General features: G+C 41.0%; 1 protein-coding gene and 1 long non-coding RNA gene across 3 annotated transcripts in view; one reads left to right on the forward strand and one right to left on the reverse strand.

Annotated features, from left to right (window-relative positions):
* The first annotated feature begins 396 nt into the window (after positions 1-396).
* Positions 397-25,378, forward strand: part of LOC113015769 (tumor necrosis factor receptor superfamily member 14-like) — a 103,326-nt gene continuing 78,344 nt past the window's right edge. Inside the window, exon 1 of one of the 2 annotated variants that reach the window (XM_080297659.1) lies at positions 397-668. The gene's annotated coding sequence lies outside the window, so the exon portion shown is untranslated. Of the gene's footprint in view, positions 669-5,234; positions 5,254-25,378 lie in introns of those variants that run through there. The other variant, XM_080297660.1, reaches the window with a different exon arrangement.
* Positions 6,087-13,517, reverse strand: LOC145424384 (uncharacterized). Its single transcript, XR_013905443.1, has 2 exons — positions 12,902-13,517; positions 6,087-7,553 (listed from the first exon to the last, which is right to left on the reverse strand). It is a non-coding gene; the product is annotated as an uncharacterized LOC145424384 (long non-coding RNA).

Genomic DNA, 25,378 nt, shown 5'->3' on the forward strand with positions numbered 1-25,378 from the left:
AAACAGAAAGTAAAAATGTGTCTGTTTGATCTTAAGTTAACAAATCATCTGAAATCCCCTGGTTATTAGTTATTCTCTGAAATAATTTCAAAATAAAAGACTTTATGGTAGGCCTGTTCACATGCATGATAGAAGTTATACAGGGATATAAACAAAATATAGTTTTATAGTAAGTGTTATGATATAGTCTGCCACTCATCACTTTACACAGTATTTAACATCTTCATTGGTAACTCGAAGGACATAAATATAAGATAAGTTACACTACTATGCCCTCTGTTTGTCAAATTTAAAAGAGAATTCATTGCAAAAACATGAGAAATAATTCAATCTAAGGCAGAGATCAGCGGACTGTTTACCACAGACAGAGCTCTTTAGCTCCTCCCTCCTCCTCCTTTATCGCCCTTTAGAAACTCTGTGTAGCTGGCAGTGTGAAGGTTTCACACTGTTAGTCCTAATTTACTTGTGATATAGTTGGGATTCCTGCATTAAAAGTAGAGTGTAGCTATGTGGGTTGTGCTGCTGTAGTCTGTAGAATAGAAAAAGATCTGGATACAAAGCGGTGTCAGTACAGTAACAGTGGAAAAACAGGCTTGGATTCTCCCAGATCTTCTCTTCCTGGATACCGCTGATTTACAGCTTCCCAAATACAGCTTCTAACCTAGTCGGTGAGTACTAATGTGGACACAGTAGTGTTGTATACTACTGTGCTGTATACTACTGTGCTGTTTGAACTGCTGCTCTGATCATGTGATACCAGAGCCTGTATAAACCAGTGGACTGTGGAGGGTTAGAGTGATATCCAAACACTGAAACGGGTCAGACCTGTCTGTTTGTGTCAGTGCTAGTAAATCTGTTTAGACTTGAAGAGATTAAAATTAAGTGTCTGGAAGGTTTTGTGTGAGCTCATTGTGAAACCTAGCCCCACCCTATTATTTGATTTCCTGCGGTCAGATGGCCCTGGATGTGAGTGGGCCTTAAGGTGTCTGGGAAGGGATCTCAAAACTGGATTATAGATGGCAGACAGTTGGTGTCGTAAACCCCCGCCTCTGTTCAAAGATGGTCGTTCACAGTGGACATAGATGCCTTCTTTTAGTCCTCTTTCAAACCATCTGTCCTCTCTGTCCAAAATGTGAACATTGGCATACTCGAAAGAGTGACCAACTCCTTCCAACCTCTAGAACACAAACCTGGAGTAATCAGGACCATACATCACCGGGCAGAGAATGTTCCCTCTAAGCCTGAAGGGAAAAAGACAGGGTTATATGTAAAAGAAAGAAATGACCTGACTGCAAATATCTGTATTACTCTGCATTATTGAATCGACATTATAATCAATCCAGTCCTTGTTTGCCACATGAATTGTCTTCACAGAAGTATTATCTTGCATATGTTGAAATATCTCAGGGTGGCGTGGTGGTTAGCCCCCCACAATCCTGATAGTGATAAGCAGAAGAGAATAGATGGGTGTTGCAATTTCAGCTGTCCTATTGGCCAAATTTCTTTAAAAAATAAATGTTTCATGTGTAAATAAAAGACAGATATAAGACAACCTGCAAGAAATTGATTGAGGCTTTTACCTTGTGATGTTGTTAACATGTCAAAATGACTCGATATCATTCAGTCATTTTAAAAGCAGATGCTTATCTGTGCTTTCATTTTCTTTTTTTAAGTTTCTAGTTTGTTTCTTTTATATTTCTGTGTACCGTATTTTCCACACTATAAGGCACACTTAAAATCAAGTTAATGAGCAGCAGGAGACGAATAGATCGCAGGTACATGGGCCAAGGGTGGGAACCTGTAATGAGTTCCGGCCTGGCAGTACAGTACATACACACATTTATTTTATTAAATAGTTATCCCACTTTTTAAATGACTAAAATCTATGACTAATTGAATTTGTAGGAGTGCTGAATCCCGGTGATGCTTATTTAAATATCCTGAGGTCCAGGATTGCTTACTGAATCAGTGTATTTAGTCTTGTTCTTGATTCAGAATCAAAATCAGAATACTTTATTTAACTGAATTAAATAATACAATTAATTACAAAGGTACAAAATAGATCTAAATAGATCTAATTATAAATATCCCACTATATTACACAAATATATCTGGTTAACACTGTGGTGTCCCTCTGATCTGTAGAGCATGTGCAAAAGGGTGTAACTATTGCAGTGGTTACTGTGCATTAGATGGAGGAGCTGTAAAGACATAACCACAGGCACTCTCCGCCTCTCCACTACCACCCTGAGGTTGTCCAGCTCACCCCCCACAACATTACTGGTCTTGTGATCAATTTATTGAGTCTGTTGGCATCTGTGACCCTCAACCTGCTGTCCCAACATGCAACAGCAAAGAGGACAGCACAGGCCACAACAGACTTATAAAAAACCTGAGCATTGTCTGAAAGATGTTAAGTAATAGTTGGTAGGATTTTTATGTTATGTAAATTGCCCAAACAAAGTGTTAAGGCCGGATATGAGCTACCCGTTAAAGGGGGTGAAGAAACCAAGAGTAAATTTTTTAAAGAGGAAACGGGTTAATTCTATAGAGTCTGTTTCCAAAGAGTGACAAAAGTAATGTAGGACCTTTTACAAGAAAAAGCTAATTATATCTGTTTTTAGTTCACAGTAGTTATTGAGGGAGTCAGTTAATTAGGTTAACTAATAGAATTAGTTAAAAAGGGGGTCTGTTGGGATTTAAATATATATTCTTAACGCTTATTTGCTGAATATATTGTTTTATGTATTTTAATAAGAGAGGGCCAACTTTGAGTGTAAACTACATCAGAGGGTGACAGGTCGCCCTGGCAACAGACTTTAGAAAGGGGAAGTTTAGTGCAGAGCTGCAAAGGAAGTGAGACACAAAGAAAGAGGAACTGGTACCATATTAGGAGTTCTTTTGATCGAAACTTAGGGTGTGACGTAGCCGAACTAGACATATACACATTCACCTTGTGATGTTTTCAGAGCTGGGTGCATGATAGCGCCTAAGAGCTCTCCGTTCCCGGGAATGTAAAATAAAGATCATTTTTTGAGCTTTGACCACCCTGAGCCCAGTCTTTCTTTGCCGCAAAAGAATGCAAAGAACTGAATTTAATACCTGTCTTACAGTAGCCTGTACTTCCTGGCATGTGTTATGAAGTCACTTCATCTGAATAAACTCATAGAACAGTGCTGCAAAGCTTTCTGCTTCTCCAGCAACGTCCACGTGTACAGACTACAACCACAGATTAAGGCTTTCAGCACTCTGTAATTCACTTTTCTTCCTTTAGAGTTAAAATCAAGGTGAGTTATTTTGTCCTTTGACAGCTGGTGTTAGATCCACCCGCATGACCATGAACTAAACAGTCTTAGATAATCATCATCATCTTTATCATCAGCAGACCCAAAGCTATTCGGAAAATGCTGAAGTTTTCTGTTTTCGGTTTGGCTTTTACAAACAAGCCATCACTACTACACTCACTGGCCATTTCATTAAGTACACCTAATGTACCTAATAGTATAATAGTACCGGGCTGGACCCTTTTAAAAAAATTCTTTGTAGATTCAAGAAGGAAATGCTCCTCAGAGTTCTATTGGTGTTCACATGACAATATCTTCCCCATTCTTATGCTCGGTTTGATTCTCAGTGCTGTTTGTTCTGTCTACATGCATGAACAAACTGAGTTACTGCTGCATGATTGGCTAATTAGTTTTATATCTGTAAAGTTTCTCTTTCCTGAAAACCTCTCACGTGTTCAGACTGAAACTGATATTTAAATTCCTTTCTGTCAACACTTCCAGTAAAATGTAAAACATTTTAGAGCCTTTGTTTCCTTAATGCCTGAGTTTTAAGTATCTATGGTTACGAGACGGTGAGGTGGCACGATGACTTCATAAACATAGTTTTTTAATGTACTGCACATGCTGTACCTCAGCGGTTATGCTGGTCAGTCACAGGGTTGTCTTGTTCGCACTGTCACACTTTGTGGTTTGTAAATGTGAACTTTTAGTTTGTTGTAATAATTATTATTATTAGAACATTACATATTTTTACAATATTTTTCATGATTTTATTTTTGTGAATCAAATACAGCAAGAGAATATTAACACATTTAAATGTGTGAGGGACACTGGTGTGTGATCAGTTAAATATATAAAACAGATCCAGCCTGTGTGCCACATTTGTAAATATTATTTGTGATATGCTATTTTTTTAAACTTAGCAATACCTTAAAAACAGTGCCAACAGTGAGCAGATCATGTGATCAGTCTGGTCTGTGGGTTGTTCCTGTCTGTGCTGTGATTGGTCAGCCATGAAGAAGACAAAGTTCCAACATTCAAAGAGCTGCAGTGAAGGCTGTCCTCTGCAGCCTGTCTGAGCTTTTCGTGAGGAAGTCTTCATCTTTGATTGATTTTCTGCCTCTCCTGCTCCACCTAAATGATGATGTCACTCTCTTCACTGTTCCGGTTTTGGACGAAGGCCCAGGAGAACATCTGTGGTGTGTGAAACCTTCTCTATAATGAGGCTTAAAGGTCTAACAGGGAGTCTGTACCAGCCTCAGATCATAAGACATGTATGTTTGTCCAGGAAATCTCAGACTAATCAGAGAAATGAAGGATTTTCTCCTCTGTCTCTAACGTGCTCTGTGACTGAGCTCTGGTGTAAAAACACATGTTTGAACCCAACTCGGTGGTCTTTGCAAGTTACTGTAGAGAATGCCCTTTTATTATGGAACTACATTACCCAGCAGCCCTTGTACAGTCGTGTGCTTATCAGCTGAGCTGTCTGCTGTGATTTGGTCTGTGACTGATCACATGAATGTGAGTCTGACATTATCATGATTAACATGGTTCAGTTTTCACTGTGATGTTTTTCCTTCATGTATATGTCTGTGATGACTCTTTAGTGCAGTGGTTCCCAAACTTTTCTTGCTGGGCCCCCCTTTGTTTTACAAGAAAAATGTTCGCGCCCCCGCGTGCACACATCCTCCAACCACACACACCCATATTTTGCTCCATTGCGGTTTATTTCACACCTCAAACATTTAGTAAACAATTAAGCAAATACAAGTAATCTGCAGGTAGTAAGAAAATAAACTACTAACTCTTTTACGCTACGTCCGCACCTACACGGCTATTTTTGAAAACGCAGCTGTTTCGTCCACACGTAAACAGCGTTTGGAATCACCGAAAACTGAGATTTTTTAAAACTCCTTTTTTGCATTTAGGTGTGGACAAGTAATACAGAGTTCATCACCCAATGTCAAAGGTATGTTCCTTTTTTCACGTCATGCTGTGTGCCACGTTATTGTTTACATGAGATGAATTGCAGAATAGCAGATAGTCAGATTAAAAGTATTTTGTCTCTATCTTCAGGTTTTAAATGCTTACATATACACACGCAGTTACTGTCCCTTCATTTAGGAAGGCAGAGGCGTCACGGTGTAATTATTTTACATGTAGTTGTTTTATTCCTGTGTAATAATATTCAACATTGCTATCAATACATTTTTCAAAAAATGCCTCTCTGTGCAAAATGGGTTTAAAAATAAACAACTGTGGGATACTGTTAGTCCATGATTTAGACAGGAGGAACAAATCGTGGAAGGAACGGCCTGATATTATTTGTATCCCGCTGTAACTTTACTGTATAAAGAGCTAACATTTCCAAAATGTCAGGATTAGTTAGTCATTACAACAAGTGTTTGTGAACTAAAAATCAAGAATGTGGGATACTGTTTGTCTGTGATTTGAAGAGCCCAGCGCATGCTCCTGACAAAGGGAAAATCAATTATGCAGGGGAGACCTACCTTGGCACTTGTGCAGGTGAAACCAAAGGGAAGATATGCTTCACCATATTTTCTAGTCTTTGGCTTAGAATGAAGTTGGTTTGGAAACATATTCAGCTATGCTTCATCTCCTGCTTTGCATTTGTGTGGGTGCTAGCAGTGTCTGAAGGATATAAAAAAAACAACAACAGCAATAGAATAATATTAAACACAAAGTGAACCCGTCTTCCTTCATTAAATAGGTTCTTTTAGATGTTAAGGAGGAATTGACTTAACCAGGCTGGCGGAGAATGAAGACAACCGGACACCTGCAGCAGATGGGGGAATCAGTGAACTTTTATTGAGACAGAGACAACCTCTCAAACAGCTCACATCAGGAGATTCCCAATATTTGCTGTGAGGATGGGTATATATTCTCTAAAACTTACAGGAGGGGGTTGTGAGGACAGTGCTGCATTAGCAGAAAAACAACTCCATAAAAGGAAAGCGGCCTTGGGTGTTCTAGTCTCTTCGCTTGCAGATATCTTGCACCTGCAGAATGAGGCGATCGCTTCTTATCGCTCTCAAGGCCAAAGTCGTGAGCACATATTTTTATTACACAGTTGCACAGTAACTTTAAAGCTGAACAATATTTAAAGCTGAATAATGTTTGATCAGATTATATTTTCTTCAAATCCCCCTTTTGACCCATCTTAAATGGGTCAACACACAAACATAAGTAACATTCAAAGGAACACAGAGACGTGTCGAAGCCTGGCTCGAAAAACTCCTCGGGTCTTATCATTTGTCTTTATCTGTCATTGCAGATGAGGAGAAAAGAGTCCAGGCACCACCCTGCCCAGGGGTCGGCTGCAAGCAGTCTCGGTTCCCGATGAAAGCAGTAACAGCTGTCCTGCACACACGGATACAACGAGTTAGTGCAACCAGGGCAGTGACACAAAATTAACAGTTCCTGTAACTCAGCAACCAAAAAGCATAAGTAATGATAAAAATGTGGAGAGTACAGAGTATACTATAATAATGAGGGATATAAACGTGAAAATGTGAAAGAATAAATCAACCGTAAAATAAACTCAGAACGGTAACTGCTAAGGACATTCAAAAGTGAATATGGTAAAACGTGAGGAATGGGTGTGGAATAAAACAATTCATATCCATTTGTGGGAGTACATATTCGCTCAGGCTTAAGTCCGGAGACCCTGAGAACATCGCTTAACCCTCACAACCCGACCAGACACAGTTCAACCAGATATATCCTTCAAGAGGAAGTGGGTGAGGGAAACAATTAATAACAAACCTAATACAAAACACCACAGAGAAACAACCATTCTACAAGAATTTAAACAAGAGAAAGACGATAATGTTCGTCACCCTCACGATCAGAGTTTTCATCATCCGTTGGCGAGGAGGTAACCGTGTCTCGTTTCTTTCTAAATGGATCGGGCGTGGGCAAAACTGGAGAGGAAGTGGTGGGCAAGACCCTAGGGGCTACATTTGTCAGATTGGGACTGTCAGAAGGGGGCGAAGCTTTTGAACTTGAAGGTGTCAGAAGTGTCGGGGGCCCTTCACAGATCAAGATTATGCCAATGGGAATGAGACCCAGGGCCAGGAAGCAAACAAAGACGCAACATCTTTGCCTGCCTGTCATTTCAGGGGGAAAGGGCCAAGACATGTTTACTTAGCTTGGATGTCGTCTAATAGAGGATGATGGGGCACAGAAAGGTGGTCCAGTTCCCCCCACCTCGCCAAGGGCGTGTTCTAGGAGTTAAAGAGCAACAACCTGAGAGAGAGAGAGAGAGAGAGAGAGAGAGAGAGAGAGAGAGAGAGAGAGAGAGAGAGAGAGCCCCTAATGGCCAGTTAGTGGGCTCTAGGTCAAACTGTCCCCAAATTTGTTATTTGTTATTATTACTTGTTTTCATGTCACTTGTCTGTTTTCTACTGCACCCCTCTCACCAAAGCAAAGCAAACATTAGCAGCACATTGACCGTAGTCAGGCATCCTCATTCCATAGGTGCTATAAAACATTTCCTGTAAATACAGTGTAATAGCATCCCCAACTCCTAACCCATAAACACCGTTTCTTCACACATCCGCCCAGAAATCCTGTAATAGAAAAACATTAAAACTGTAACCCTGTAGGGAAGAAAATGTAAATGGTAACGCTGCGCAGTTACCTCTGTAAGCTACACAAGACACAAAAATGGCATTTACAGGTTCACTCATCCTCGAATATTTTGTCATCCTTCTACTCCTGTAAAAGAAACCCACATAATTTCATCCACCCTTTTATCCTATCTAGGTGGGGGTGGTTAACCTTGAGTCATGGTCAAGTCTTGTCATCTTTTACCAGTCAGTCCGTTTGTTTTTATTCCCAGTCTTTCATCCATTCATCCGTTCTTTGCTGATAGTGAAACCTGTCGTCGCATCTAGTTTCCACACTCAGCAAAATGACGTCATCTCAAAAAGAAACAAGAACTTGAGTTTGGATTACCTCGCTGAATCCTTTTTTAAACAGGGACTCTCGTTTCTAATTGTCCCCACAAGTGTTTCCTCCAGAACCCATTTCAATGCGGAGAAACTCACTTACAACAATTTTCTCGCCGACGTGTAATGCTTGTAATTTCCGATGTGCAGATCTGCTTAAAGAAAAGATTCACAAACAAAAATCAGTAAATATAAAACAAAATAAAATGAAAAATAACAAAAACAAAATGCAGACGCCCGGGTCTTAGGACTTGTCACTGAATATTCTTCCCATCAATAAAAATACCAACCTAAACCTACACAGAGTCAAATCAACACCACCTCAACCTTTTCATATTCATAAACCTATATGTTTTGCGTTCGTGAAACAAAATTGAACCATTAAGTAAGTTGAGCTCTTGAAATGTTTTAATTCTCTTAATTCTGCCAGTTTATTTCAACACTTATTCAATGACTTTTATTCAACTGCTACTTGGTCACTCGACTTTTACCTGTTCAAATTGCCTAGGGTTCAACAAAGTCTAGATCCCCGTTATCATGAAACTTGAACGGTGTACGATGATTTACTTACAGTAATTTAGAATCATCACTCAACCTAGCTCTACTACTGGCACTGCGTGACTTTTCTCACACTGGAAACCAGAATTTAGTACAGAACTTTAATGCCTCAGGCAATCGCGTTCAAGGGCTGCCCCCCCTTCTCTTCTTCTTTGTCCGTGTGTTCCTCCTTTATTAAATCTCCATCACAATGACGTGGCGCTCTGAAATAAAACTCACACTGTTAATTCCTCGTTTTCACTCTGCACCACTGCTCAGAGTGTTTTCTTTTCTTTTTAGTGTAGAGTAAACAATTAAGTCGAGGCCTTAAGCCCCAGATATCTCGCACGGGCATCATTTTCATAACCAAACCGCTCCGGACTCTGCTCCCCAGACCACACAAATGCCCTCTGGGCTTATTATTATAGCAAATTCTGTATTTGACTTTGTTGTGTGCAGCATTGAGCCTTTGTCAGTAAAGCATTCTTCATTGCAGCAGCTAGAGCATTGTGTGTCACTTCTTAGTAAATTAAATCAACATTTTGATTTTAGTGCATGGGTATGTATCAGTTTTTACTCCCTCAACAAGTGCATAAGTGTTCATGTGTGTGTTTCCCTTCATTCTAAGTAGGCGCATGCAGAAGTGTGTGTTCGTGTGTTGGTATATGTTTGTGTTCATCACCTTCCTGTTCTGTAGTTTAGGTAAACCAGCGGCCTGACGCATGGCCTAGGGTCCTCCCCTCCTCTTTGGGTCTGTTTTCATCCGTTGTTGCAGCTGCCTGCATCTTCCTTACTTTGCTCCACGGCCTTCTGCAGCTCTGCTGTTCGGCTCTTCTCAGAGGTCAGCATCCTTCTGCTCACCGTCCCTTTTCCTCCGGGCTTAATGCGCGTCTCGTCACAGCTCTGTCAGCTGACGCAGCCTGGGAATTTCCCCCGTGTAGTGAAACGGGCTTTAGGTTTAGTGCTCTCCGTCTCTGCTGCATGAGATCACTCTTTTGCAGCACTGTTGACATCCTCAAGTTGTTGTTGTGAGTCCAGCTGCTGTGGCCTTCAGGGGTCAAAGGGTCAAAGATGGTCGCGGAGAGGGCAACGATGGTAGAGGGGAGGGTAGGAGTCCAGGTCAGCTTCGGCTCTCAGAAAAAACAAAAACAAAACAAAACAGGCGAACAGGAAAATGATGTTGTGTTGGCTGTGCTGTGTTGGCTGTGTTATCCCGAGAGGGGAGAAACAACGAGATCTCGTCTCCCCCCTTTTTTGTTTTTGTTTTTTTTTTTTTTTTTTTCTCCATATAATCAACTCATAACCCCTCAAGTTGACAGGACAACACAGGTACGTGTTAAAATTCTTAAGATCCTGTTTAGAAACCTAAAAAGGAATTTCCTATCATTCAGTAGTCATTTGTCTTAAACAATCAACAAAAACATGTCCCAAGTCGACCCTTTTAACCACTAAATTTGTCGTGTCCTCACTTAATCCTCAGACCAGTGTCTTTGTCTTTTGACGTTACGTTGTTGTCCTGCAACCCAAAGCGTTTAATTGTCAGTAATGTATGAACTATATCATTTAAAAACAGGTGTATGTTAAGTGTCGCTACTTTAACCTTGCATGTACGTGCACATGTATGTAAGCTGTTTCTTCATTGCATGTATGGGTGCGTCTGTATATGGGTTACTTTAACTTTTTCTCCAACGAGGCATTTCTCTAACACGCACATGTGTCTGTTCCTCACCCTTCTCATATCTTTCTCTGGTTGTGTGTGGTTTTATTTGTTTCAGTGATTTACCAGGAACATCTTTTCCTTTTCTCCATGTCTTCCGCCAGAGGTTAACCCTGGTGAGATTCAGGGACACAGCACCCAGAGCAGGTCAGCGAGAAAAACCTGCCTCAAACTACATTCTCTCTTTTTTGTTTTACCGGGAGGGGTGAGGACAACTCTGGTGTCCAGCCGTGAATTTTAGCCAAAGCTTGGCCTGTCTTCTGCTGCCGTACTCAGGCTTCCAGGTTAAGAAAAAACACCTGTATGAAGACACTAAACATACATTTAGTATTTGTATAAACATAACTGCCTAAATCATTGAACTCTTGAGGAGGGTGTATTTCAGAATCAGAATCAAAATCAAAAACTTTATTGTCATTGTCATGAGACCGACGACATTAAGAATGGTCCCTGATCATTGCATCATCCCTAGTAATATCAAATATAAAAAAACAATAAAATTCAATCAATAATATAGATAGAATACTTAAAATACTAAGTATTCCCACCGTCATGCTTCAGACCGTGCATAGATTAACACAAGAGTGGCATGGTGGACATTTTTGTAGTATTCAGATGTGTTATTGCAGTTGGATAACAGCTGTGTTTGAGTCTATTAGTCCTTGCTCTGATTGCCCTGTACCGTCTGCCTTAGGGCAACAGTTCGAACAGGGAGTGGCCAGGATGTGAGGTGTCTTTTATGATGTTTTGGGCCTTTTTAAAACAGTGGGCGTTGTTTGACTCTTTACTAACTTTAAAACCCCACCATAACAATTTCTCACTGACAAACTTCTATGCATCCATTTAAACATGCGAAGCCAGCACAAAATCACACACATACCCCTACAGCAAAGCTTTAACATAACCACAATGCAACTCCTCCCTTAAACGGGAGAAATCACCCTGAATCAACCAACTCTATATAAAACGTCAAACAAAGATAAACCACAAACATTTCTACACTTCTGTGTCTTCCACGCAGCACAATAGGCAGAAAAACACCGATTACTCACAGTCTACAACAAAAGAAAAACCTGCTCTTTTCACAACTCTCACAGCTAAAGTCAAAACTCTTACCCAGTGCCTCTGAAATAATAAAAAATCACCAAATACTCGATTACTCTTTTCACTCGCTCCCTCTCACTCCCTTCTTCCTCATACAGCATACACGCTCGCTCCCGCGGACCCGCTCGGCCCCGCGGGCTCACTCGGCCCCCACCTTTTTCCTCTCACAGAGACAGAGAGAGACCCTTTTCCTTTTTTTTTTATTTCTCCAGCACACATACACACACAGAATCCCAACTGAGAGAAAGAGGGAGAGAAGAGAAAAGAGTTGTAGAGAGGAAGTTTTTTAGCAGGAGTTTCAGATCTAACAGATTTATACAACTTATTTACACACACCGGTAATTTATGTTCTCTTTATTGATTTTAAAGGAGAATTTGGGCCAGCTGGGTTTCTGCCTCTGTTAGGCACTAATCAGCTGGGGCGCTGCTTTAAAGGTGAGTCAGCACTGAAATATCCCTTCAGGTGTTACCAGGCTTCTACCAAACCGGAGTCTGGCGGGTAACCTTGCCTAGAGCTTCCTGATAGGGGTGCTAGTTGGTTGTCACCTTGTTCACACGTCTCATTCACACTTCATACATTACCTGCAGTCACTCATTACCCTCCTTATGTATGTAATAAATGTGTAAAAAAATTCTATGTGTGGTGTATTATTTTAACCAAAAGAGGAACCTAGTTCCTTTAATTGTGTAATCTGTGAACACGGAGAACCAAACTGTCCTGCCCAGTGTTCCACAGCAAGCATTCAGCGTGTATTTATGTGTGTCCAATATCAAACAGAACATCAAAACATTTAAAACACTAAAATCATCGGGGTTTTAAGAAGAGATCCGTTTTCTCCTATTGATCAAAGGGACCCCTCCTTTGGACTCCAACCAGTACTTCTCCTTTTTAAGTTTTAGAGGATCTTTTCTAATAAAGTCCTCTGGGCCTTCCTAACCCTTCTGTAGTTTAGAGAATATTACTAAAAAATATTCTCAAGGCCTTTAACCTTTTAATTTGTTTAGAAAGGCGTTACTAATAAACCCTTTCAAGGTCCCAGACCTGCACTGAGGTATTTATCCGACACCGGAGAGCAACCCGTCGGCTGCAACCGTGGTCAGACCTCAGTTCACTCTTATCTTTATTCACTTATTCACTTATTTCTTATTCACTTATCTCTTATTCACTTGTCTGATTCTCAACAAGCCTTAAGTAAGCCAGACAATTTTGGTTATGAATTACTAGGAGTTTGGACACTAAGTATTTTTATAATGTTCAATATAGCAGAAATAAAAGGTCTGCTTACCTTGTTTTTGTGTGCACACAGCTTTTGTCCAAACTCCGTTCACTCAGACCACGGCCGATTTCCTCCCTCCGTTCCAGTTGCCCTGGAGCGGATCCTGTTCGTGACGCCAATTGAAGGATATAAAAAAAACAACAACAGCAATAGAATAATATTAAACACAAAGTGAACCCGTCTTCCTTCATTAAATAGGTTCTTTTAGATGTTAAGGAGGAATTGACTTAACCAGGCTGGCGGAGAATGAAGACAACCGGACACCTGCAGCAGATGGGGGAATCAGTGAACTTTTATTGAGACAGAGACAACCTCTCAAACAGCTCACATCAGGAGATTCCCAATATTTGCTGTGAGGATGGGTATATATTCTCTAAAACTTACAGGAGGGGGTTGTGAGGACAGTGCTGCATTAGCAGAAAAACAACTCCATAAAAGGAAAGCGGCCTTGGGTGTTCTAGTCTCTTCGCTTGCAGATATCTTGCACCTGCAGAATGAGGCGATCGCTTCTTATCGCTCTCAAGGCCAAAGTCGTGAGCACATATTTTTATTACACAGTTGCACAGTAACTTTAAAGCTGAACAATATTTAAAGCTGAATAATGTTTGATCAGATTATATTTTCTTCATGTCCAAGCATTGTTGTTGCTTTTTTTTTCCCTTTTCATGCCGTGCCCCCATGCAATGGCTCTGCGCACCCCCCCCCCCCCCCCCCACACACACACACACACACTTTGGGAAGGTCTTCCTTTAGCATTCTGCCTATCCGGTCGTTAAGTGATGACATGACGAATCCTACTTCCGGGCCTAAAGTAGTCTGCGTTTAATATGGCTTTTGTGTTGTTAACATGTTTAATGTTTTGTATTTTCTTCTATTTAATCTCAAAAAGCTCCTAAAACAGTCAGTGATCACTGTTTACCTCCCTCGGCTTTTATTACCGCTAATAATTTATTTAAGCTCAGTTTTTTAAAACCTTAGGATGTAACTACAGCCCAGCCCATGCAGCAGTATATGAATGACTAACCTCGTATTGTGGATGGATTATCTCAGTTGTTCTCCTGGCTGAAGTTTGGTCCTTTTACAGCATCCTGCCATGCGATTACATTTGTTCCTGACCACCGAGAACACTCACGTTAACTTTTATCGAGTGGAAAAAAGTTAGCTTGTTTATATTATGCTAACATAGCTGTGTCGCTAGCGGTCACGTAGTACATCATTATATACCAGCTAGCCAAACTTCAGTAACCCTACAAACATCACTGCTGTTTAGTATTCTGTCTTCATTTATGTTGGAAGTGATAACAGAGCTGTACGTTTTAATTTGTTTCCAAAACCCCGCAGTCAGGACATGCCATATTGTATTTAGATAGAAGCTAACGAGTTAACTTCCTGCTAACTTCTAACTCCGTTAAATGTCATAAATTCCGTTTTCATGGATGCCTGGATGTTAAACTCAATTGTTACACCTGGTAGAGCAGAACGCTGATCATTTTATTAAAGATGAAAGACTTTAGACAGTTTTTCAACTCTCAGTAATGCCATAGTGATCGTTTGATATATGGACCTGCAGCGGAGTTTAGGCCCAGACACGGCTAGTGACGTCAGACTTAACGACCGGATTAGCTTAGCACGACAACAACAACAAAAAGGGGCTCTCTCACCCAGGAAACACACAGTCTCGGAGAGAGCATCACCCTGTAACCATGGCAACCGTAACGCTGCCGCCTGGAACAACAGAACGTAGATGTCAAACAAAACCCAAACAGTCCTGACCCGCCACAATATGAAACAGGAAAATACCGCCGTGTAATCCATTTATTTCAACAAAGTAACTGTATTCTAAATACCACCTTTTTAAACGGTAACTGTAACAGAATACAGTTACTCATGTATTCCGTTACTCCCCAACACTGGGCACACTTATATATGTGTGTGTGTGTGTGTGTGTGTGAAGAGCTCTCTATCAGCCAGTTAGCCGATGACACAACCATTTTCTTAAAAAGACTTGAATGAAATCCCCAAAATTCTACAAATCATTGAAAATTTCTCAAAAGCTTCAGGGCTAAAACTGAACATAAACAAATGTTAGATCTTACCTTTTATATGGATACACCGTAATAACATGGGAATGGTTGGTGATATTAAAGTCCTGTTTGTGGCACATTAGTATATGTGAGGGGGCAAACTCCCCAAGATGGGTGGTGACTAGTGATGTGTGATACCACTGATTTCCTTTCCGATCCGATACCAAGTAATATTCAGGGTGGTATCGACGATACTGATCCGATATGATACTTTGTACAAAAACGTATTTTATTTATTGTATCTCAAATTATAGCATCATAATGATTACAGGACATCAGATTACTTGTTCTTATCACTTAATAATGCAGAGTTCATCATATAGAAATAAAAAACTGAAGTTGTGCTCTATTTGAACACCTTGCCTGCCTGCAGCACTAAAGGACTCAGTGAGAGACGTCTGTCTCGCCCTAGCAGCACCTATCCCTGTCCTCCTCTTCAGTTCTCAACATACGCTCATCATATTCTGTGACATGATTAACTCTGAGGTGTTTGACAAGGTTAGTGATGTTGCCACAACCATACAGGCAAACCCTCCCGATTTTTCCGCGAGAATCCTGAATTTCAGTGCCCCTCCCAAAAATCTCCCAGAGCCACCATTCTCCCGAATTTCTCACGATTTTCCACCTGGACAACAAAATTGAAAAACCATGTTGCAGAATTCATAGCGCCAATTCCAGTTTCCAACAATGGCGGCAGCTACTTAGTTTTAATATTACTCTTATTTCTCTTTCTGGGTCGCAAAAAAACTTTTAACATATTTTCAGGTGAGAATGTAGCTGTGTAAACTTCACATATCTGAGCTGACTGACACATCGTTTTCAAACCCCCACGGTCTTTCGCTACTCGGGTTAAACATGATATATAAGTCACTTTGATAACTTAAAAATGTTATTGTTTGGCTTTTTCAGTGTTTTCTTTGTTCGTGAGCAAATCGGTTTGGCTGAGATTAAAGTTTTTAGATTAGATTAAATTAAATTAAATTTTATTAATCACTCGGGAGGGTTCCTCCGGGGTTTTCACACAGCTGAATAAACGTCAAACAGAAAACTAATTAAACAAAATGTGAGACGGTTGAGAGTTTACGCCAGCGCCCTGTTATATTTTAGATAGCAAGGAGCTACGGTGGCCCCTAGAGACAAAGCACGTACAAATTCCAAAACACTTGCAAACTCCAAAGCACATGCAAATTCCAAAACACTTGCAAACTCCAAAACACTTGCAAACTAAAAAACACATGCAAACTCCAAAACACGTACAAACTCCAAAACACTTGCAAAATCCAAAACACTTGCAAACTAAAAAACACATTCAAACTCCAAAACACGTACGAACTAAAAAACACTTGCAAAATCCAAAACACTTGCAAACTAAAAAACACATTCAAACTCCAAAACACGTACGAACTAAAAAACACTTGCAAAATCCAAAACACTTGCAAACTAAAAAACACATGCAAACTCCAAAACACGTACAAACTCCAAAACACTTGCAAAATCCAAAACACGTACGAACTAAAAAACACTTGCAAAATCCAAAACACTTGCAAACTAAAAAACACATGCAAACTCCAAAACACTTGCAAAATCCAAAACACGTACAAACTCCAAAACACTTGCAAGATCCAAAACACTTGCAAACTAAAAAACATATGCAAACTCCAAAACACGTACGAACTAAAAAACACTTGCAAAATCCAAAACACGTACAAACTCCAAAACACTTGCAAAATCCAAAACACTTGCAAACTCAAAAACATATGCAAATTCCAAAACACAACGGAAGTGCTCCAGGACGCTAGGGGCAGTGTTGAGCTTTTGTTACCTAGTAACTACACAAGCCAGGAAGTGCCAATGACCGGATTTGGGGTTTGCAGCCTTAAAGGCCGCATTTTAAGGCCGATTACGTCACAGCGACAAGAGAAGGCTTTCCCAATTCAAAGGCTGCTCGAAATGTGGCCCTCAAATGCGTCCTTAATTTCCCTGAATTTTAAGGATGGGTCGGTGTAGCCTTCATGGCCCAACATATCCCAGACTTCATAGTGCGGTGGTGGTGTGGATAATTTTGCCGAAAAAAAATGGTGGAAGCGGAGCGGAGGAAGAGTAAACTTTCAGAAGTAAGTACTGAATATTATGTCACTTATTTATGTGCAAATATTTTTTTAATGAAGAACATTAAACCATAATTGTTGGCCACATGTTGGGAAAGTTATGTTACATTAGTGATGTCTGTACTTTCAGAATTAACTTGGTTTTAAAGCCTTTACTTTAAAAAATATATATATAGTCGACCTTAATCTTACAGAGATTGTGATGATTTTGTGGATAATTAAAGTCAGTCATATATCCACAAACACAACAAGCTGAAAGTCAGTGATGCTGCTCGGTTTGCAGTCCTGAATATCACGGCACAAGCAGGATCCACTGCACTGTTTAACGTGTGTTTGAACGAGCTGACGGTTCACTCGTTAAGCTGAAAGAAAGATGCTTTAATCACAGGAGTCACACATGTGTTCACTGCACCATCTGGGAACTCTTCTTGTTTCGTAATAACACAAACACTAAATCCTCCTTCTTTTGTGCTGTTTTATAGCAGTGTATACACCTGAGACTGCCACCTGTCTGTCTGTCCTGCACTCGCTCTCTGTTTCTTTCTCTCTGATTGTGGAATAAAAGTATGAACATGTGTTTATAAGTTACACTTGTGTTTGAATCCTGCAGCTTACCACACATTTGATTTCCATGTGTGACAACTGCAGGTGTCCAGAGTGAGGACAGACTGAGGGACCCACTGCTGCACATCATCTGTGAGGCTTTGCACCCCTAATGATCCACCAGGACAAACTCAACAGTGTGTGAGGAAGAGGAGGAGGAAGAGCCAGCAGCAGCTGACAGATGGAGAGAATAGACAGACTGTTCCCTGTTTGTGAAGGACTGCTAGAAAAGTTTAAAATAACTAATTGTCTGTCCTGAATCAGTCCTATTAGGTAATGTTCAAATAATGTTATCATTCCAGTGTTTTCAGTGTGGGAGAAAGTACTCAGGGCCTTCAAGTTACACACTATGAAAGGCAGCAACAAGTTTAATATTCAGAAACCTAAAGTATGTATCAGCAGCAGAATGGAGCTAAAAATAAACGTTTGTTTCAGTTCTATGAAGCTTTGAGTGTTTTGGATTAGTAGCACTGCTGTGTTTGTTGCGTCATATTGCTGTAATTGTTTATATGCTTTATATATTCTGAGGTAAGTTGATCTATAGTGTTACATCATATTCTATAAGGATGTTATGTGTTTGTATACTTTCTGCCCAGTTTGACCCATTTAGCAGAAGCCAGCCTGTTTAAGGCTCTGATATCTATTCTGTATGACTTAAAGCAGTTATGACATGGTCTGATTTTCTCACCCAATAAAGGAATATTTCATATATCAGTCTAGAGGGAGTAAACACAAATCCATAACATCTCACTCAATTTCCCAAACATCCTATTTCCAGGTCAAAATGAAGCTCTACACCCGTCTTAACAGCTTAACAGCCGTCTGTGTGCATGGGTGTTGGACTTCCTCACTGGCAGAACTCAGGTGGTGAGGGTGGGCAGGTGCTTCTCCAACAGCATCACCATTAATACAGGAGCACCTCAGGGATGTGTCCTCTCGCCACTGCTCTACTCCCTCTACACTTCAGACTGTGTGGCCACCCATGGCTCCAATACCATTGTGAAGTTTGCTGACGACACAGTGGTGTTGGCTGCTCTGGCTGTGCTGGTTCCCTGTAGTCCAGCTGGAACATATGTTGTCTTAAACCATCAAGAAAAGCAAGGAGAAGCATAGTGTTATAGGGTCCTAGTACGGCATGGCGGTGGAGTACCCCTCGTTGGCTGATGGCTGCGCACATAGTGACATTCCCCCCACGCTGACCAGGGACATTTACAATAGCCCTATGGCCAATTATGTTCCTCCCCCTTTTCCTTCTTTTAGTCAGGTTAAAACCTGACTAAATCCACAAAGATTATTTCTGTCACGGCTGCCGAGGCGAGCCGTGTGGATTTAGAAGGAGGACCCAAGATGCAGGCAGTGGATGAGATACCGGTGGTTTTATTTACAGAGGTGTAGTGGCAAACAAACAGTGGGGCATAACAAACAACTAAAGACACCTAAACTGGGAGAACTAAAATAACAGACCTGGGGGCATATGACAACGGATGATGAATAGCAGAGAGACGCAGACGAGGAACAGGACACCGTGGAACACAGGGTAACAGACTGACACAGAGTTACACAGACTGACACGGAGGAACACAGACGAACCGGCAACAGGCAGGAGAACACACAGGGCTTAAATACACACACCAGTAATCAGGGGATGAGAGACAGGAGGGCAACACAGCTGGGAGGAATCTGGGCTGACGGGACAGGGGAAACGTAAACTGATCACATTCACATACGACACGGACCTTCACAATAAAACAGAAAACTCAGATACATGGAACCAGACAAGACATTGAACTAAACAGACAGATTCACAAACAGATGGGGAGACACCATAGACAGACAGATACAGACGCAGACTCAGAGGCAGATCGAAAATAACACAGAACTTAAACAATCATCTAGAAAATGATAAACTAAAAGCGCTGGGTCACCGACCCAGGACCATGACAATTTCATGGGGAACAGGCCGTCCTTCAATCTCAAAGATTCTCTGCAAAACACATAACACAGTAGAGTCAATCGGTACCCTGAACCACAGTTCAAGAGTGCTGAAATGGCAGCATAAACTGCCATGCTGTGATGGTACACAATACTTTATACAGTATCAAAACTCATACCTGAACATATTCCACACGTTGGTTTTTCACTCTGTCAGAGTTTCGTTCAAAAGGGACTCGGTATGCCTGTTTCATCCGGAATTGATTCTTTCGGAGGATGCGGTCAATTGTGGAGAGGCTGATGGCATTTATGCCTCGAAAAAGATGATCATCCTCAATCACTCTCCTTTGAATCTCTTGCAGGCGGATTACATTATTTGCAATTACCATGTTTACAAGTTCCCTCTCTTGCTCCTCCGACAAAAGCCTTAACCTGCCTCCACCAGGTGATCGTCTCTGTGTCCTACAAAAATAGAAGCACTCATTACTGTAACTGTCACACATTCATTTTACAGGCAAATAATGGAAACATACTGAAACGCAAGACACATAAGTTCAGTAACTTAAACGTTACTGTACAAAGCAGTCTTACTGCAAGTACACCTACCTGTTTTCCTCCCTGAAGGTTCTGATGATGGAGGCAACAGTGAAGCGACTCAAATTTGGTTGTACTCGTTGCCCAGCCTCCCTCATAGTCATCCCATGGACAAGGACATGGTCAACTAAAGTGGCTCGAATTTCATCCGAGACTGACTGTCTTCTTGCCCTTGCTCTTCCCCTTCCTTGTCGCCGTCGTTCTCCACCTCCACCTCCTTCACCACGTCCTCCTCCTCCTCCACCTCTCCCTCCTCCTCCACCACCTTCCTGTTGTCCTAGACCACCTCCTCCTCCTCTTCCACCACGTCCTCCTCCTTCACCACGTCCTCCTCCTTCACCACGTCCTCCTCCTTCACCACGTCCTCTTCCTTTGCATCTCTTTGGATCCATTGTTTCAAACCTGAATGAGCTGACTTTGGCCCTTTTATCTATCCATCGCAGGTTCTGATTGGTGTGTGCTAAATTTTGACTCCTAGTGTTTCCACCTGGTTAATTTTGTGCTAATTGAGCTCAAGCTATGCTGACTTAAGTTAACGTTATTGCATGCTAGTGCTTTCTAAATGACTACATGGTGTAAGCACTGTAAAATGCAGGGATTTGTGTGTAGAGTTTTGCAGTAACAGTTCACCAAATTTGAGTCATGTGTCAAAGCAGGGAATAGTGTTTATAGTTCAGGGAAATGGGTGAGCTTTTTGAACAATAGCATTACGGTTTTGAAATTTTAGTTTAGAGGCCTGGTTATAGTGTTTAAGCAATCGAGAAAAACTGTAATATAATAACTATAATATTGGCCATATTATATTTACATTACCAAAGTGATATGACTTTAGTCTCATGAACAACATGAGCTAATTCTTATTTACTAACTAATCTTGAAATAACTGTTCAGTACAGAAATGAAGCCCAAAAATCATGTTTTACTGTCCTGTGGTCTCAGCCTGAGATACTTATCAAATCACACAAAGCTCATGTAGAAACAAACATTCAAATGAACAAAATATGTTCTCCCTCATTTCTGTCAAATCAAGTTGTATGACGTGCGACGGAGACTAGACCGTCCCATACAGACAAACTTGCCGTTTATTTTGCAAATCGAGCTCAACACTGCCCCTAGCGTCCTGGAGCACTTCCGTTGTGTTTTGGAATTTGCATGTGTTTTGGAGTTTGTACGCGTTTTGGAGTTTGCATGTGTTTTTTAGTTTGCAAGTGTTTTGGATTTTGCAAGTGTTTTGGAGTTTGTTCGTGTTTTGGAGTTTGCATGTGTTTTTTAGTTTGCAAGTGTTTTGGATTTTGCAAGTGTTTTGGAGTTTGTATGTGTTTTGGAGTTTGCATGTGTTTTTTAGTTTGCAAGTGTTTTGGATTTTGCAAGTGTTTTGGAGTTTGTTCGTGTTTTGGAGTTTGCATGTGTTTTGGAGTTTGTACGTGTTTTGGAGTTTGCATGTGTTTTTTAGTTTGCAAGTGTTTTGGAATTTGCATGTGTTTTGGAGTTTGTATGTGTTTTGGAGTTTGAAAGTGTTTTGGAGTTTGTACGTGCTTTGTCTCTAGGGGCCACCGTAAGGAGCAGACGGCAGAGTTTCACTCCACCGAGGGAGCTCGTGACGTACTACCCGGCTTTCTTTAGACCGCGAAGGCCAGGTCCTCAGGTGGAAGCAGCCTCTGAATTTGGACACCCCCGCTGTTTCCGGGCCGGCCAATAATAACGGTGACATTTAACGTATTTTATCCTTTAAATAAACACTGTAAGATGTATTTATCACCCCCCAACAGCCCTTTTGAATGTCTCCCTAATTCTGAGGTCTCAAGGTTGGCAAGTATGGCCACAACACCTCACTTTTTTGCCACATGTATCGTGGAGGTCAAATACGTCCGCACAGTTACGCTCAGCCATTGTCGTGAGCGCGCACGCCAAGGGGCTACGAGACATTTATACAGCCGTATTTCGCACATGACAATGAAAGGCGGAAGAGGAAGTAGTTCCTTTGAATGTAGACAATCCGAATGTTATAGTTTCTTTCCACTGTGTTCCTGTAAGTGATAAACTACAAATTTACCCTAAATTACTAAAATTGATATTTTAATGTGAGAATCGATTCTAGAACATAAATCATTGGTATCAGATGAATTGATATTTCAGGATCGATCCGCACATCACTAGTGTTGACCATGGTGGCCATTTAGAAGTCGGGGATCTTGGATACAACTTTTGTTTTTTCAATAGGAAGAGGGCCATGTGAGACATCAAACTTATTGGTAATGTCACAAGAAAAACAATGGTGTGCTTGGTTTCAACGTAACTATATTCTTTCATGAGTTATTTACAAGTTTCTGACCACATAACACGTGTTCAGTGTGCTGCCCATTGTGTTGGATTGTCAATGCAACCCTCTTCTCCCACTCTTCACACACTGATAGCGGCACCGCAGGAGAAATGCCAGCACAGGCATCCAGTATCCGTAGTTTCAGGTGCTGCACATCTCGTATCTTCACACCATAGACAATTGCCTTCAGATGTCCCCAAAGATAAAAGTCTAAGGGGGTCAGATAGGGAGACCTTGGGGGCCATTCAACTGGCCCACGACGACCAATCCACTTTCCAGGAAACTGTTCATCTAGGAATGCTCGGACCTGGCACCCATAATGTGGTGGTGACCATCTTGCTGGAAAAACTCAGGGAACGTGCCAGCTTCAGTGCATAAAGAGGGAAACACATCTCCATGTAGCAATTTCAAATATCCAGTGGCCTTGATGTTTCCATTGATGAAGAATGGACCCACTATCGTTGTACCCCATATACCACACCAAACCATCACTTTTGTTGTTCCAACGGTCTTGGAGGGATCCATCCAATGTGGGTTAGTGTCAGACTAATAGCGGTGGTTTTGTTTGTTAACTTCACCATTCACATAAAAGTTTGCCTCATCACTGAACAAAATCTTTTGCGTGAACTGAGTGTCCTGTTCCAATTTTTGTTTTGCCCATTCTGCAAATTCTGTGCGCCGATCTGGGTCATCCTCGATGAGATGCTGCAGTAGCTGGAGTTTGTAAGGGTGCCATTTGTAAGTAGCTAATTACCGCCAAAGGGATGTTCGACTAATGCCACTCTCCAGTGACATGCGACGAGTGCTACGCTGTGGGCGCTTGCTGAATGAAGCTAGGACAGCCACTGATGTTTCTTCATTAGTGACAGTTTTCTTGCATCCACATTTTGGCAAATCCAACACTGAACCAGTTTCACGAAACTTAGCAAGCAGTTTGCTAACTGCAGCATGGGAGATGGGTGGTCTCATAGGGTGTCTTGCATTGAAATCTGCTGCAATGACCCGGTTACTGTGTTCACCAGATATCAACACAATTTCGATCCGCTCCTCACGTGTTAACCTCTTTGACATGTCAATGGCTGTGAACAAAGAGAAACTTGTAAATAACTCATGAAAGAATAAAGTTACGTTGAAACCAAGCACACCATTGTTTTTCTTGTGACATTACCAATAAGTTTGATGTGTCACATGGCCCTCTTCCTATTGAAAAAACAAAAGTTGTATCCAAGATGGCCAATTTCTAAATGGCCACCATGGTCACCACCCATCTTGAGGAGTTTGGCCCCTCACATATACTAATGTGCCACAAACAGGACTTTAATATCACCAACCATTCCCATGTTATTACGGTGTATCCATATAAATGGCCCACCCTGTATATCTAACACTTTTAATATCCCTGTAAAATCCAATGTCAAATATTTGGGTATGTATATAATTAAAATAGGACTGAGTTAGAAAACCTTAATATTTGGGAGAAAATGCACAATTGTAGAACTCATTTAAATAAGTGGGCACACAGAGGCAAGGCAAGGCAAGGCAAGTTTATTTGTATAGCACAATTCAACAACAAGGTGATTCAAAGTGCTTTACAGAGACATTAGAAACAAGAACAAATAAAAAGCATGATTTAAAATTGATTAAAACAAGCAAATAAACTAACTAACTAATTAACAAACAAACAAACAAACAAACAAAACAGTATATAAAATCAAAACAGATAAAATCAGAACAATAGATAAAATCAGTAGTTAAATGTAAGTTTTGAAATTTAAGCTTAAAGTGTGGATTTGGTGCTTTATTCAAATGCAGCTGAGAACAGGTGAGTCTTCAACCTGGATTTAAATAAACTGAGTGTTTCAGCTGATCTGAGGCTTTCTGGGAGTTTGTTCCAGATATAAGGAGCATAAAAGCTGAATGCAGCTTCTCCGTGTCTGGTTCTGACTCTGGGAACTGATAAAAGACCGGATCCAGATGACCTGAGGGATCTGGATGGTTCATACTGGGTCAGGAGGTCATTGATGTATTTTGGTCCTAAACCATTCAGAGCTTTATAGGCCAGCATCAGAACTTTAAAGTCTATCCTCTGACGGACAGGCAGCCAGTGTAAGGACCTCAGAGCTGGACTGATGTGGTCCACTTTTTTGGTCTTAGTGAGGACTCGAGCAGCAGAGTTCTGAATGAGCTGTAGTTGTCTGACTGATTTTTTAGGTAGACCTGTAAAGATGCTGTTACAGTAATCAAGCCTACTAAAGATGAATGCATGGACTAGTTTTTCCAGGTCCTGTTGAGACATCAGATCTTTTATCCTTGATATATTCTTGAGGTGATAGTAAGCTGACTTTGTTATTGTCTTAATGTGTTTTTCTAAGTTTAGGTCTGCATCCATCACTACACCCAAATTTCTCGCCTGGTTTGTGGTTTTTAGATGTATAGATTGAAGTTCTCTGGTGACCTGTAATCGTTTTTCTTTGGCGCCAAAGACTATTACCTCAGTTTTGTTTTTGTTTAGCTGGAGAAAATTGTGGCACAACCAGTCATTGATTTCCTCAATGCATTTACCAAGAGCCTGTACAGGGCCTCGGTCTCCTGGTGACATTGTGATATATATTTGTGTGTCATCTGCATAGCTGTGATAGTTTATTTTGTTGTTGTTTATAATCTATGCCAGTGGGAGCATGTAGATGTTAAACAGAAGGGGTCCCAAGATGGAACCTTGGGGAACTCCACATGTGATACTTGTCTGCTCAGATGTGAAGTTACCTATTGATACAAAGTATTTCCTGTTTTCTACGTATGTTTTGAACCAGTTTAGTACAGTTCCTGAAAGACCTGTCCAGTTCTC

This window comes from Astatotilapia calliptera, chromosome 23 (assembly GCF_964374335.1).
Source record: "Astatotilapia calliptera chromosome 23, fAstCal68.1, whole genome shotgun sequence".
In the NCBI taxonomy this organism is placed as follows: Eukaryota; Metazoa; Chordata; class Actinopteri; order Cichliformes; family Cichlidae; genus Astatotilapia; species Astatotilapia calliptera.